Source organism: Protopterus annectens, chromosome 3.part0, assembly GCF_019279795.1.
Source record: "Protopterus annectens isolate FY-2018-M chromosome 3.part0, PAN1.0, whole genome shotgun sequence".
Taxonomy (NCBI): domain Eukaryota; kingdom Metazoa; phylum Chordata; order Ceratodontiformes; family Protopteridae; genus Protopterus; species Protopterus annectens.
Window position 1 is genome coordinate 1411518872 of NC_056731.1, and position 16664 is coordinate 1411535535.

The following is a 16664-nucleotide window of genomic DNA, read 5'->3' on the forward strand; positions in this document are numbered from 1 at the left end:
GAAAAGACTGCCATGATAGACAAAGCATGTGCTGCTTAAGTCAGTGAGCAGGCTGAAATTTAGCAGTGAGGACAAGGTATGAGACTGTATACACTAATGCACACATTGTTGTGACACAAGGTATGAGACTATATACACTAATGCACACATTGTTGTGAGACAAGGTATGAGACTGTATACACAAATGCACACATTGTTGTGAGTGCACTTATAACTAATGACTTGGTGCACAGTCTGAACTGAAAACAATAAAGAGACATCCTCTATCATTCTCAGGAAAGGCAGGAAGTAATTATAACCAGTTTAGCATACAGTGGTATGTCCGAGTCAAAGCTCACAGTTTCCTTTACATTAGGGACAGTAGGCAGGGAAGAATGTAAGCATAAACTACAGTCATAAGGAAGCAGTCCTTTGGCTCAGTGTAGTATGTTGAAATGCACTGCATCCTGCTGCAGCTGCATGTACTGTGAGTGCAAAACTAAATAAATAAATGCACACATGCATACATACATGAATGAATGTTTTGGTGTTGCAGCTAACCTTTGCAGCTATGGTAACTGCATTTTTACTCATGAAGTAAACTGCTATACTCTGTCATCATCTGATAAACCACTGAGGCAGCACCAATTTCCCTTGTGATGTCATTACATTGTCAGGCTACTAGGACTGTAGACTTACCAGGCAAGCAGTAATTACACAAACCTGAATAACAGCTTATGTTAGAACACTAGAATATAATATTTTATTATTTTTGTAACTATACCCACCCTCAGAGCCATACCTATGGTGGGAAAAAAAGGAATGTTTGCCCTAGGCAAAATCTGTTAGGTGGTGTGATAGGCAGGTGCCAGTGCTGCACGAGTGCAATACCAGAAATCTTTATGAAGCTGCAAAGATATCACAGCTTCATAAATGAATGCTGATACTGCATTTGTGGTCATAGCTGAATAGGTCAATGTGTATGTGAACAGTAACTGTAGCAAGCTGCTTCAACAGTTTGCTAGAGATAAGTTATAGGAGTGTAGAAGAAGTGTTTTTTGCCCTAAAACATTGAAAAGACTTTTTTTTTACCTCATCTTTTCAAAATTAATTTGAGATGGGCACTAGCTTAGGAAACTGCACAATGAGTTCATGACCTAACTATGGCTCTGTCTATCCCCATGAAAGAGACAGCATACTTTAAGACATCCGTGTTGAAAGTAATGGTAATGCATGTTTGTGGAATATAGCTTTTGTTTGTTAATTCCATTTGTAAGGGGGACTGTATACTCTCCATAAATGCTACATGTTAGAACTAGGTAGATGTGAAACAAGGGTATTACTAAGTCCTTCTTTCTGAATGAATCACTGGAAAATACAATTTGTTGATGTGGTTAATTTGGGATGTCTATCTCAAAACATGAGCTCCACATTCTGTAAGTCACACACCAGTGTGACAATCCTATTCTCAGAATTGTATAGATGGGGTAGATGAAGCAAATTCATGCCCACCAAAATACCTCTTTAATCACTTGTTTATGTTTAATAAAGTTGGTGAATGCTGGCCACTACGATCACTGAACTAAAATATAATTTTCTTCTGAAACCTACCCTTTGTTATAATGTCATAGTAAATGCAGGACTCTCAGATCAGGGACTAAAAAGGATAATGCATTTGATGAAAGCCAATAACACATAATATACAGTAGTAGAACATGTAGTAGACAGAACCATTCATTTCAGTAATGTTTCTTCAGGTGATCAAACAATTATTAAGGGGTCACATGATTACACAATTATTTAAAAAATTCTAAAAACATTTAATCACATGACCCCTTTTACAGTGCATTACTATTGATTAAGTAAACATGTGACTCCTCACTACTTAAGGGATGTGACTATTAAAAAACATGATTTTTCAATAAATAGTTCAGCTTTCGTGTTTGATGAACCAAGTGCTAGTGGATGTTGCTTGAGTTGTAAAATATGACTCAGATTTACCTGATAGCATAACATTCCCCCTTAGATATTCTGATGTTATATTACATGACAGAGACAAAGATTTTAAACTGAAGAGTACAGATAAGCAAATTATGTAATTAGATAGACTAAATGAGTAAACGATTCATTGAATTCATGGCTAAATGTTGTCATTCTATACTGTTACAGAATTGTAACTGTCATCAGGCACTCCTGGCTAGTTTCGCATACCAGTACCCCATCAACTCAAGGACCAGGAAAACAAACAAAAAAAAAAGACATTCCGGCAAAGTGGTGCAGCAGTAGCATTGTCATTTCACAGCAAGAGGTTCTGTGGTCCGATTCTTGGCAGTCTGCATGTACTCCCCGCATTTGTGTGGATTTCCTCTGGGAGCTCTGGTTTCTTCCCATGTTTCAAAGACATGCATCTGGAGCATTTCTCCCTCGGCCTCTGCTGAAAATTGCCTTCGTTCCAAGTCAGACTTTCCTGGTAAAAAAATGCTAAATAAATTCCAACAGTTGAGAACAAAAAAAATGCACTAATATAAATGTGACAAGCTGTTACAACTGTAACACACAGTTTTATAAAGTTATTCTCACATACAGATCACATCATTAATTCGCCCATGACCACAATGCGATGCTGACATTCTTTTATGAAGCTGCAGTATCCCCACAAATTCATAAATCAGTGTCAGTACTGTACTCCATCATAACTGGCACCTGCTAATTGTACCTCCTGTGAGATTGTGCCTGGGACAGCCAGCCCCTTTGCCCTGACTTAGTTGCAGTGCAGTATTGTTTGGCACTGAAACATTAATATAATGCAGAACTCAGACATTTTAAACAGGATAGAGAAAAATTGACCATCAGACTGTGCTTCTGAGTTGCTGCTGTAATGACAATTGGTTGACTTAACAAGTTAACAAGTGAATAAAAAAAATAGTTGTGCCAGCATTTACAGTGGAATAAAGTAGTTAGCAATGTCTGTGGTTTTGCATGTAACATACTTAAATGTGATGGCTGAAAAATCAGAAGGTTATTGTCTCTGTTCCATCACCAAGAGATGCCACAGTGCTGAATATGCCAGAAGTTGCAGGCAGAAATGACAGCAATATGGAAAAAAGATACCCAGATATTTCCAATAGCAGTAGGATCAACAAGTCTAACACAAAGAATTTACAGTAGTGTAGATCAGAGCATGTGCATGTGCCTTTAATAAACATTTCCAGATGTAGGCACGTGCATATAAATATTGAGCATGTGCCGGCAGCAGTGCCATTTTGAGAGAAAAGCCAGAGTGTTAGAGTGCAATAGTCTGTCTGTTTATAAATTTATTTAAGTTTAAGTTACAAAGCTTAATTTCTGATGTATTGAGGAGAATTGAAGAGTTCATTTTGGCAAGTAATGCTTGATCACAAATTTTATTTATTTATTTATTTATTTATTACAGTTTGATGACCGGGATAGTCCAATGGGCCTGGACGAGCCCGTTTTTAGTGGAGGCCCAAGGAGAAAAGCTCCACAAGATATAGACAATTTTACAATAGCTATACAAAAGTAAAAGTAGTAGAACAGTGAAAAATACAGAGATAATATACACTTTGTTAAAAAAGTCATAACATTTCTAATCTTAGGTAATGATTTACAAAAAGTGAGATTCATGTAGTCTAAACATATTAAAAGTACAGGCATTTCAGATGAAAAAACATGTAAGTAAAACATTTATGTACAGATAAAAAAACAAGTTTTTTTTGGGAAGTTAGAAATATGAACAGAGGACAGAGAGAAGAAGGTGAGGTGGGAGAGGTAAAAGGTGGTATATAGTGGAGAAAGGGAGTGGGTTGGTGGGAAGTTTATGAGGTATAAACTCACTACTACTGTTTCACACTACTCTATTATATATTAACTCTACTGACTACATTCAGTACCCCATTTGATAGATACAGATTCCTCAGGATGCCTTTTGAAATTAATTCTGCCAGTGAAATCTTTCAGCGTGCAATGGAGCAAATTTTTTCAGGCTACCCGTTTGCAATAATAGTTGATGATTTACTGGTTGGAGGCAATGGTGAAGCACAGCATGACAGAAACCTCAGGAAAGTTCTGGACAGAGCCTGTGAAGTACATTTAAAACTCAGTCCTTTGAAGTGTAAATTCAGATTACCAAAAGTTACTTATGTAGGTCATTTATTTATCAGTACAGGCTTATGACCAGATCCTTCCAGGCAAGCAGCCATTCTTGAGATGCCAACTCCAGACAATGTCCAAGCCTTACAGTGTTTTCTTGGCATGGTTTACTAGATGGGCAAATTTATCCCTGATTTTAGTGAGTTAGCACCTTTGAGACAGCTGACATGCAAAGATGTTGCATGGTCATGGTTAGAACAATACCAGAGAGCATTTGATAACCTCAAACAGCAAATTGCTAACCTGCCTACATTAAGATACTATGATGTCCACAAACCAGTAGTTCTCTCTTGTGATACTTCAAAGTTCAATCTTGGCACAGTCATTCTTCAAGAGGGCAGACCTGTTGCCTCTGCATCTAGAACTCTTACCCAAACTGAGATGCAGTATGCATAAATTGAGAAGGAACTTTTTGCCAGTTGTGTTTACATATTTGAAGTTCCATGATTATATTTATGGCCGAACAATCCAGATAGAAACTGATCATCATCCTCTAGTGACTATTTTTAAAGAAGCCTATGCATTCCACTCTAGCAAAACTACAAAGAATGATACTCAAATTGCAAAGGCACAATTTCAAACTGGTCTGTACAAAAGGTAACCTTTTTATCTGCCTGATACCTTATCCAGATCAACCAGAAATATTACAGAACAGCTTGATCCAGAGAATTTTGACTTTGATGTTATGGAAGTGCATAATTTTTCTACCACTAGACTTGATGAGCTGAGAGACCATACAAAGACTGATCCAATTTTGCAAAAGTTCAACCACTTCATCATTGTAGGATGGCCATCAAAGCAACCCTGTCTACTACCAGAAGAGCAACTTTACTTTCTATACAGAGATGAGATGCTGATGGAAGATGGTATAATTTTCAATGGTCCAAAATTTGTTCATACTTTCTTACAATGTGAATACATTCAGATTTTGCATTGTGGCCACCCAGGTTCTGATTCTACCAAAAGATGGGTGTGAGGCTTAGTATTTTGGCCTTTACTAGCAAAAGACATTGATAAAGTGCTTTCTTCTTGTTCAGTGTGCAACAGTACTAAACCGCATTTGCAAAAAGAGACACTTCAGCTAAGCCAAATTCCTGAACTACCTTGGTCAACAGTAGCAGCTGACATATTTGAGTGGAACAGTCAACATTACTTAGTGTTGGTAGACTCTTACTTGAACTGGTTTGAAACTGATTTGCTACCTAATCTAAAGTCCAGTGCTGGTATTACTAAGATGAAACATCATTTCTCACTCCATGGTAGTCCACACAAAATTATTTCTGACAATGGTTCTCAGTTTATCAGTCAATTGTTAAAGAAATTTGCTAAAGAATGGAACTTTATCCATGTTACTAGCAGTCCTGAATATCCTCAGTCAAACAGCCTTGCTGAATGAGCAGTACAGAGTGCAAAGCAATTACTGGAGAGTCAAACTGTGACAATACTGATATCTTAATTTATTCAATCTCAGAAAGATACGCTGTGACAATCAACTTGTCTTGCCTGCTCAGAGACTTCTATCTAGGCAAACCAGAACAACCTTACCTATCAATTCTAGTTTGTTGGTGCCTAATCAACAGTGCAGTCAAAGCCCAACTTTTTAAAAAGCATCCTTCTCAGAAGTCCAGCTATGATAAAAGGAGCAGATTTCTTCATCCATTAAAAGAAGGAGAGACAGTGATGATGCAAATGGCGAAAAGCTTTGATCAAAGTGGTCAAGTGAGAGATATATGTACCGAGACAAGATGCTACTTAGTGGAATCTGAGTGTATAGGGTACAGGAGAAACCACAGACATCTTCTTCCTCTATCAGAAATGATATTGCCTGTGATACAGACTCTAGATCTCAGAGCAACCCTGACAATATTCATACCGAAGAACATGTCATAGTATCCATTCCCATTCCCGATGATGTCCCAGATGTCCCCAGAGTTCAACATTCCTTGAAGACAGTTCCCATTGCTAGATCCAATTCTGACTTTTATGTTACACAATCACATCGTATTTCCAGACCTAGTGTAAAATATACAGCAACTAGGATATAATTGTTTCATATTGTCTAATTTTGTATGTTGCATGTTGAATAATTATTTCTGTATAATTGCATGTCAAAAGATTATTTCTGTAAATTGCATGTCATTTAATACTGTCATTTAGTATATGGATTATTTCTCAAAGAGGGACAATGTAGATCAGAGTGTGTGTATGTACCTTTAAGAAGCATTTCAAAAAAACAAGTAATCTCCATGGTATCCCCAAAGTCTCAAAACAACCCACTAAAGTGTAGTGGGTCTAAAAAGAAAACAGTGTAAGAAACTTCTCTGTGTGGAAGATTTTCAGTCCATATATTTCTAGTTAATCACTGTATATTAATCAGATCAGACAATAGTAGTAGAAGTAGCGAACGTAAACTCATCAAGTCAAAAAGTAATAATAGAAAATATATAATTCTACAGCATTACTAAGTATTCGAAAGTAATCCAAGCAAGGCAGGCAGTCTGTTTCCACTCGAAAATCCTTTATTGTGCACTTAATAAAGGATTTTCGACTGGAAACAGACTGCCTGCCTTGCTTGGATTACTTTCGAATACTTAGTAAAGCTGTAGAATTATATATTTTCTATTATTACTTTTTGACTTGACGAGTTTACGTTCGCTACTTCTACTACTATTGTCTGATCTGATTAATATACAGTGATTAACTAGACATATATGGACTGAAAATCTTCCACACAGAGAAGTTTCTTACACTGTTTTGTTTAAGAAGCATTTCCAAATGTAGGCACATGCATATAAATACTGAACACGTGCAAGCAGCAGTGCCATTTTGAGAGAACAGCCAGAGTATTAACATGTATAAGGGCAGTAGTCAATCTGTTTGTAAGTTTATTTAAGTTTAAGTTACAAAGCCTGATTTCTGATGTGTTTGTGTGTAATAAATCTGCTTGAACAGAACCCATGAATGTTCGTCTGTTTTATCCTGACCAGACGAGCAACAAGTAGTATTTAGATATACTACCAATACATGTAAGCCTATATGAATTGTAGAAGGAGTGAATTCTGGGCACATTAAGGGGACTACAAAGTGCACTTTTGGCAAACATTAAAGATGGGAACAATTCCAATTACATAAAATTAAATCATATGCTGATGTAGGAATGGGATCCATTCCCTTCATGGAATTAGAAACCCAAAACACTTTGAAGAATTAAAGCAGATGTGCAGAATAATGGAGGGGACTATTTCTTCTGATATACTGTATTTTGGATGAGATGGTAAAATTAGATCTCATCCAATGGCATTACCTAAAGTGTGATGGAGTTTCCCCAGAGTCCTGGCCACATTACCCCTAGACAGAAGAAACACCACTTCAGATATCCCCTGGAAAAGGCTGCTGGCTTGTGGGACTAAACTCATAAACAAATGGTAACCAAATAAAATCTGAGAGGTACTGCACAGCACTTATATTGCCATATTGCAAAGCATCATTGAGGAAAATGATAGATGAGAAATTACTAAGAAACATAGGGCTGCCTACCAATGGTTTGCATTCATGAAGCAAGCATTTTATATCAGTAGGTATGTTACTCTACTCTAAATCATTACATTTTTATTATGGTTGTCAGTGGTTACCTGATGGCTCAGGCAAAGCTGAAAGCTCCCATAAACTGGTTTTCGTTTTGAAATGCATTTTTCTTATGAAGTAAATGTATTTCAAATATGTTTTATTGAGCTTTCCTTTGCTTTGCTATTGTGCTGAGATAATGACCCACAAGAGTGTATCACTTCATCAATTAGATGGAAGTAGGTTTCTGACCATTTAGTGATACAGTGGTAATGAGCACTCACAAAAGCTTTGGCCTCCTTCTTCTAAGATACCTATTTAACAACACCATGGGGCTTCATCCACTTCATGACAAAAAATATGGAAAAAAAGAATACTGAATCTATCAAGTTCCAGCAGAGTAATAGTAGTCATTTATATTATTCAAAATATCAGTACATATTTTCTGACTGAGCAAAATACATTTTCATAATTTCTTAGTTTAAAATTAGGGTATAATCATACATTATACATTATAACTACTTACACCTCTATAACATAGATCAAAGCAAATAAAGAAAAGGTAGTGAATACATTTCCACAGTATATATCACTTTTTCAGCAGTTTTATTTAGCATTTTATATAAAATATAAAGTTAAAACCAAATATATATATCTATATCTATATATATATATATATATATATATATATATATATATATATATATATATATATATATGTGTGTGTGTGTGTGTGTGTGTGTGTGTGTGTGTGTGTGTGTGTGTGTGTGTGTGTGTGTGTGTGTGTGTGTGTGTGTGTGTGTGTAAAACTTCTTATAACATTAAGATGGTTGAGGTAAGAAGGCCAAAGGAAAGATAAAATCACATCGTATCAGAAAAAAGGTATGCCATTCATTTCCTCTGCATATTACATAACCAGTCACATGTATTTTCAAAGACTTCCTGATCCATTTATTGGATTGCCAAGAAATATTGATGAAATTTCCTACATGTGCTATCTATCCATTCTGAAAAAGTAACCATTTATTTTAATGTAAAAAGAACAAAGAAAGCTGTGTAGATACAGATAACTGGGCTGGATATTTCAAAGAAAAATGGATGAAATATCAACTAGAAACTAAAGAGAATGCTATTTATTTACTTGTCCGTTTGTTGGAACACCGTGTGCTGTTTGAGTAAAAACACAAGCCATTAAAAAGTCACTCACTCAGTCACCCTACATATACTATTGACGTTGGTACCATCTATAAATTATATTTCATCACATTTAACATATCCTACCCAATTATTCCAAATATTCATACCAGAAAAAACATTTGGTTCTAGATAACAAAACAATTTATACTTGAAGTAAGGCAGTACTTTCAGTTGCAAGCTGTATTGCAGCACATGTGATTCCTAAAGAAGATTTCTATCATTAAGCATTTCTTTCCTGCAAATAATGAGCTGCAAAGTCTTCATAGCTAGCAATATAACTACCCTTATTTCCAAATGATGTGGAGGATCTGAAGCTCACTTTCATACTGACCAGTATATATTGCCAGGACAAGCCCGAAATGTCTGGTGTGTGTTATATATGGGCAGATTGAGACAGAGAGAATCAACCCGTGGACTACAGGAAGCAGATCTTTAACAAATTCATAGAGTTAATCCTCTGCACTAACTGCAAGACATAAAGACTCTTTTTGTGCAATAGAGGATGGATTTGAACCTTTATGCTTTGTCTTATGGGTCTAATACACTTCCACTGTTCAACTCTGTTCCCCTTTTGCATCATTTGCCCTACTAAAATCATTTTCTCAAATTTAAATGGTTTTATCATGGCACTGAATACTGCAAATCACTATGATTAAATTATACTGAAGCAGAAGTACTATGCATCAACTGCCTTTCAAATGGTATGTGCTTAAATCAAGGTAAACTGCACAAGCAGTATGGCAGATATGAAACAACAGCTCATTCTGCATTGTAGATGTGAATGGGTTAACAAATCAGTTTTGCTGTTTAGTCAGCAAGAAGAAAGAAAATAAAACAAGGGTCATCACAGTCTGATGATCATCTTCAAGCAGGTAGTGGATAACTTACAGCTGATTGGTGGAAAGAAAACTCCTAGTCAATTCAACATTCACACATGTAGAAGGCTAATCAGTCTTTACATCAGTCTCTTTGACATCATTCCCTCCACTAGTTTTGGCACTTTTACTGATATTATAATGCAGGCTATTCACTTTTTTTTCTTCTCAGCCTTGTTCTTCCTCCACTTTTCACTTAACTGCTGCTGTTTAGAAGTTCCTAACACACCCTATACTCACTCTTTAGTGACAATACATGATTCCTGTCAAAGTCAATGACCTAGTGTTACATGGTGGTGGTGAGCAGTAAAGTCCTACCTCTTGTTGATGATAATATTACCTGCACATTGCTTGCAACTTCATCCAAATAAATTACATGTCTGGCAGAAATCTTAATACTTTGATGACTGACTCCTTTAAACAGGGTACCAACTGTCAGGCTGCATCCATCCCATTTGCACATGCAGCTTATTAAATGGGCATAAGACACAAGAATTTGTCATTGTTCAAACTACTCATCCAGACCAAATTTACCTATCCTTGAGCATATGCATATTAGTTAGGGTCAATTAAATGGAGTATGATTTCTTTGCATGTCTTAGTGAATTTCAAAGATCAAAAGATTGGATTATCAAATATGCATTGCATAAAAACCAAGACCATTATGATTGAGGCCTAGTTAAAGTAACATTACCCAGGCATTCTGGATGTAACAGAGCTGATGGTGCAAGCTAGTGATTTCACTCCGCCCCTTTAGAAATAGTATATAATTCCTGTCAAAAAGACCTATGTTATGCAGTATGTGTGAATGATGGGGGGGGGGAGTAGAGGGTGACATCCTTCTTCTAATTACTGATCAAGTTATTCAAACATTACTATCACTTTCATCCAGAACCTCAGACTGCTAACTGTACTGGCTTTGCTGTGAGTTTATAGCGATATTTGATTGAAAATATTAAAGTTTACTATATACATTTTATTATTCCCTGAGAGTATCAATGTTTTTCTAAAACATACTCCTCATAATTGTGTAAATACACTCCACTCATAATGGAAGCGTTCAGTACATTTTAAAGCTCTCAAAGTGAACTAAGATTGAAAGATGTTGTTAGCAAGCTGCCTTTAATTCATAGCTGCTACAAAACTCACAGGCCTAAACCTTTCACAAAGAATAATATCTTACTAGGTCAACTCTACACTACTACGTCAGAGATACTATTCCAGTACAAAAGTAAATTCACCACGGTTCAGTGATTTGCATGTTGCTACAGCCAATTTCTCAACCAAAAAAGTGAAAGTTGACTGGAACAATTGCATACAGATCACTATAATGAAGCCAAGTAGGCTCACTCCATACTGAGCTTGCTATTACCATCTGGTCAACTGTCACATCACATATAACTGTTATTCTGCATATCGGTGCATAATAAATATTCTCCTGTTCCATTCTGAACCAAATTTATTTATTTATTTACACTTTGCTGAGTTAGTTAGTCCCACTAGGCCAATGGCTTCTCTTCAGTGGAGACCCAATATGGTAACTCATACTGACTAGGGAAATTCATTCAGGGCTCCAGGGTACTTATCTCAATCTTTGGAGAAGAGGAAGTGAAACATTCTCTGGAGCTGCTAGATGGTGCCAAAGGTCTGCTACTACAGTTCTGGTAGTTCCAAGATGGAAGAAAGTGCAGCAGAGGTGTTGAGAAGAGCAGGTTAAAATTTACTAAGGTAAGGAGAAGGAGATGAAATAACCATTACAGAGTCAGAACAGGAGGACTGGAGACACAGGTGCTAGTAGATTTGATGGAACAGTCTGAGGTAAAGTAAAAAGAGGCATCTGAATGGATTGATATGGTAGAGAGAGTATTTCAGAGGAAAAAAACTGAAAGTCTGGAAACAGAAGCATCGTCTGGTGAAAGGAAAACGTTTGTAGGCATTCTCAGCTTGTGGACTAGATAGTTTAATGAGTCTATGTCTGCAACAGGGTTTTTGCTACAAGAAAAAAGAAGTTAAGTAGCTGCAGCAAGGAGCAATGGAAGAAGGAACTGAAATGGGACAAAAATTGCAGTTTCCCAACTGCCACAGAGAAGATAACCAATGGTAAGAAGAAAAAAAGTAAAAATTATAGCAGTGTGAACATGTATGACATTATGGATAGCATTAGTTTGCCTCTAAGGTTTGACTTAAAGATATAAAATCATTAATTCATTTGAGACCAGAATTTTTTTGTGAAATGATGTTTGAAAGCATTAACTGACTGGACAAGTTTATGACTAATGCAGAAAAAATACATTAGTACCATGGAACAATTATTAATTTCAGAGCTTGGGCCTAGAACTAAAATGTTAAATAAATGCTAATTTTAGGAGTTTAGATATGGATGAGCATGAGTTAAAACTGTTATTTTTTTCCTTTCTGTATATAGTAAATTGCATGGAGTTTGAAAATATGTGATGAAAGAAATTTATAGACTGGGGTTAAGAAGTGTGGGTAACATTGGATATTAAGGATGAAAAATGTCAACATATTTCATATACAATAATTATGAAAGCTAACAGAGGATTTCTTAAGTACTAGGGCCAACTTAAAGCATGATATTTTTGTAGGGATGAAAACAGTTTAGTACAAGATTGTAACAACCAAAGGTGTGGCAAATGTAGGGAGAAGGGACATATAGAAAAAATGTAAGTATGTTTGTAGAACATGTAAAGAATTAGGACACTTCTGGTCAGACTGTTCCTTATTAGAAAAGAAAAGATCAGATGAAGAGGAAAGCTCAAAATTAAGGCAAACAGTAGGAACATATTACAGAACATGCTGAATGAAAAAGTGGTATGGGCAAAAGGATACTGAAGAAAGGTTAAACATGGAAGAGGTAGTCAGCAGTTCAAAGCAAGGTTATTAGTAGAGAACAAAATTGCAATTTTAGAATGTTAACAGAAAGAAGGAGGAGAAATGAAGACAGGAGAAGAGCAAAAACAAGATACTGAAAAATCAGTTCATGAGAGACATAGGAAAAGAAAAAAATAAGATCTGGAAGTAAAAATCTTATAAGAAAGGAAATTAAAGGATGGTATATGAATTTTTGTATTGAATGTGAATAGCATTAGAAATTATATATTTTGTGATGGTGGAATGGTGTGAAAAATAAAACAGATGCTTCTTGATTACTTTATAATAGATGTAAATAAGGAAAAGTGGAAAAATACAGGCTGTGTAGGCAGAGCAAATTATTTGGTCAGTAAGAAATGAGACAGTCTAGAATAGGAATTCTTATAATACATGAAGAACTAGAAGCAAGTGGTCTGGGAACATAAGTGGACAGCAAACTGGCCTTTGAACAACACGTAGCTAGGATCATAAGGAAATCAGTCTGTGTCATCCAACTTACAGATAATGGTACTGGATCCAGATCCAAGGAAGTTAAATACCACTCTGTTCTACCTTTATCAGACCCATCATTGAATATAATGCCTCCTTTGGCATGTATCTAACCAGACACTTGCAGCAGTTGGAATGCCCACAAATGTTTCTCACAAGAAGAATTCAGGGCATGAATACCCTATCCTATACTGGTCTCTTAAAGGCTCTGCCTTTGTATTCAGTCTCCTATAGGTTGCTGAGTGGGGATCTTTGCTTGGCTAACAGGCCTTCCTCAGACTCAGCCTTGATGGATCTGTTGTACATGTCCAAAACAGACAGCACCAGAAACCGTAGATCCAGGGATTTGAACTTTGTCTGTGGCATTAACAGTATATGCTGGAGAGACAGATACGTGTCCTGAAGGATCTCTGCACTATGGAATAGGCTCCCAAACAATATAAAACAGAGTTCCTCCATTACCATATTTAAATAAAATGGAAAGAACTTGATTGGGAAATTGTAAATTTAGCCCCTGTATGGACCCCATGTCCTTTGTGAACAGAGGCCATCAATAAGGAAAGTATTATCCCAACTAACCAGTCCAATTAATATTCTTAGTTACCTCCCTACTAAAATGCCCCCACCATATTGATACCTGTGATACTTGGGACCCAAATGGCATGGGGAATGCAGCTAGGCTTCTAAGGCCTCTAGTGGTCATTAGCCTAATACGAACCTATGAACCTAAGAATTCTAGATGTAACAATAGTAGAACCAGGAAAGGTAGTGATACGTGGTATGTGAATGTAAAAAACATGTACTATTGGTAATGATTTCTGTAAATACTAGTATGACAGAAGAAATGCAATTAAAACATTGTTAGTAAATATGTCAGTAGTGATAGTATGACATTTTAGCTGTATCCTGAAAAAATATAAAAGAAAAAAACACAGAATATTAAAATGGTAAGGGAATTAATAAAATTTAGAGGATTAAAAATAGGAAAGAAAAGAGAATTTACAAATAAAAGGGTAATCTTAGAGGCTGCAAATGATTATATAGTTGACTCTAAGGATATGAAAGAAATAAGAGGGGGGATATAGCTAGCAGAGTTTTTAGATCATAGAGCATTATGGGCTAGAACAGGGGAAGACAGTGAAATAATAAAGGAAGAAAAAGAGATAAGAGAGTTACTGCAGATTTTAAAAGGGGAAGAAATGACAAATGAGAAAGAAACCATATGGAAATATCATATGACAATGTAACCTTTTTATAAGAATTGGACATAGTCATGGGTAATGTATAAGCAGAAGTATACATTATATTTAGAAGTGGAAAGAAACATACAAAAAAGAAATAAGATGAACTATAAAGGCATTTTATGGAATTATGAGAAAGAGGTAGTACAAGGAAGTGGCAAAAAAGAGAAATAGGTAAACAGATATATAAGAAGAATAGAGAAAAAGTAAAAAATGATGTTATAAAGGCAAATATTTTTTCTGAAAGGAAGGAGGAGGTTTAGGCTTATTTAGGAAAATAATTAAAATTAGAGAAAGAAGGGTGGACACTATCTTAAATAGTAAAGGAGACATAAAATACAAACAAGATACTATGGAGGTTTTAGAGAATTTTGTACTCTGAAAGAGTAATTTTTTTTTAGAAAATAATACACCAATCGAATAAATAGAGAAGGTGAAAATGAATCTGCACCAGAACTGGATGGTATAAGCTATGAATATTATAAGGAAATTAATAAAGATGAAAGAAAAGTTTCTTTAATTTTAAATGGGAGGATGAAGGAAGGTATAATGGAAGAGGACATATGTGGTCGAGTGATAAAATTTATACAAAAAAGGAAGAAAGAAAAGAAAGAAACAATTGGGGCCTATAACACCAGGGAATATTAACTCTAAAATATTTATGAAAATACTACAAAAGGAATTGAGATAGTATTGGATGAAGTAGTACAAGAAGGGATAAAATGTGTAAAAGGAAGACAGGAGAAAGAAATGATAATTATAAATGTGAAAGAAGTAGTGGAGATGATACAAAAAAGATAAGAAGTAAGACTAATAGTATGTGAAATAGCTAAAGCATTTGATAAAGTGAACCATGACACAATGTAGCAGATTTTAGATGCATAAGGTATAGCAAAACAATATTAACATTAATAATGAAATGTTATTGCAATTCATCAGTACGAGTTATAATAAGTGAATGGATGGGAACAATAAGTATTAAAAGAGGAGTAAAACAAGGATGCCCAGTGATTATGTGCTTATTTGTGTTAGCAATGAACACAATAGCATAGACGTGTATGTATGAAATGAGGCAGGCAAGATGGAAAATAGAAGGAAATGTTATATTACCAATAGGTATAACTTAGCCAGTTGATTTACTTATAATAACAAAAAAAAAACACAAGGGATGGATAAGTGAAGGTGTAATAAGGACTGAAAAGCTGTTAAAATATCTAATCTACAGTTAAGCAATATGAAGTGTAACAGATTTGGTGAAAAAATGGAATATATTTCACAGGAAATGAAATAAAGATTTTAAGGAGTTCACTTGTCTGTGAAAGTACGATAAGTCAATGGAGATAAACAATGGACAATTAAAAAATTAGCTTGTTTGAAAAGTTTTTAATTTATCATTTCAGAAAAAGACACATATATTAAATATGTATAGACTAGAAAATATGGCATTTTTAGGGGGATGTATGTGTCTCCCATACAAATAAAAAGGAGTTAGAGATTATTTTATCTTCATTTAGGACTGAATGCTGAACCTGGTGAGAAGAGGGATACTGTATAATAAAAAAGAAGAAAATGGTTTAAATTAAAAATAATAATAATACTCAGTGGGGCATTCTACCTTTGTGCATTTATTTTGGATAGTAAGAAATACAATAGAAAGAGAAAAAGAAACAATAGGTGAGATATTAAAGGAAAAATATAAAAATGTATGTGAAATAAAAACAGGGAAGAGGAATGAAAAAAGGACAGGACAGAAGTAAAAGAATATGAAGTTAAAAATGAAATTATGGAAGTTAAAAGTGAGACTGATGAGGAAAGAAAAGAATGGTATAAAAATCATTTTAGGAAAAATATGCACCCATGAAAGAATTAAAAGAAGATGAAAAAGGCAATAAAGACATAAGGAAAAGGTTCTTAAATTTTTATAAAGTAGAGGGATTTTGTAGATATGTTTATTAGACAAGTTATCAGTCCAAGGCAATATAAATTATAAGGTAATAGAAGAAAGAAAATGCATTGAATACAGTGAAGAAGAAACAACAAAATGTTTTGTTTTTATGATTTCAAAAAGAATAATGAATTTTAGGAAAAGTTTAAAAATGAATAACAATGGGAAGGATTGAAATGTTTGTATATGAAGTTAATATTATATGGGAAGTATGATAACATAAATAAATGTGATATCAATAAATGGATTAAAGTATAATTTGTGACAATATGCGTGCTGTGGAAAAAAAGTGTGAGAATTTGTTAGATAAGA